Consider the following 803-nt stretch of genomic DNA (forward strand, 5'->3'; position numbering starts at 1 on the left):
TCCAACCATGCCATTCCTAGGATGAGGTCATATCTTGCATCCAAGTCAAAACTAGATAGCGTTTCACGCTATCAAAGTCAAGGAACTTGCCTCCAAGGTCCACAGGGACCTTCGGGACCGTGACACGTGTCCCCGTCGCTAGGCGAACAGTGTCGATGTCACCCAACCATGATTTCAGCGCCTCAGCGTACAGCTGAATACCTTCTATCGTGGAGCATCGAACATAATTGCCCGACGCCCCGGAATCGACGAGGATCTTCTATAGCTTCTCAAAGCCCTTTACGGTCGCCTCCACGACCAGCAAGCCCGGCTTGCATACACGTTCCGTGTTCAAGAGCACGGAACTCTTCGGAGCTGGACCCTGCTGATCTCTACCCCCCTGAGTCTCAACAGAACTCACTTCTCCCCCAGTAGGTCGTTCCGCGCCTACTGGGTGGTGTTGTTTCCCTGCGACGAACCAGACTGGTAGGCATTGGGGCGATGGTTCGAAGAACCTTGACGCGCCTTGCGCAGGGGGCAACCGTTCTGCAGGTGACGGGTATCTCCACAGGAAAAACACCGTCGTGTGTTTGTGTGCTGCCCGGCAGCTCTGAGCTCTGCTCCCTCGTATTAAGCACAGCTAAGATCCATGGGCAAAGGCCCGCTTGACGAGCTGTTGGAGTGTGCATTCCAACCAAGTCGTGCCGACTTGAAATTATTCACTGCCACATTCACCGCCTCTTGAAACGAAGACGGATGTATACGGAAGACTTCCATTCTGGCCACGTCAGTGCGGAGGCCTTCCATAAAGACGGTCACTGTGA

This window comes from Plasmopara halstedii, assembly GCF_900000015.1.
Source record: "Plasmopara halstedii genome assembly, contig: Scaffold_1651, whole genome shotgun sequence".
Taxonomy (NCBI): domain Eukaryota; phylum Oomycota; class Peronosporomycetes; order Peronosporales; family Peronosporaceae; genus Plasmopara; species Plasmopara halstedii.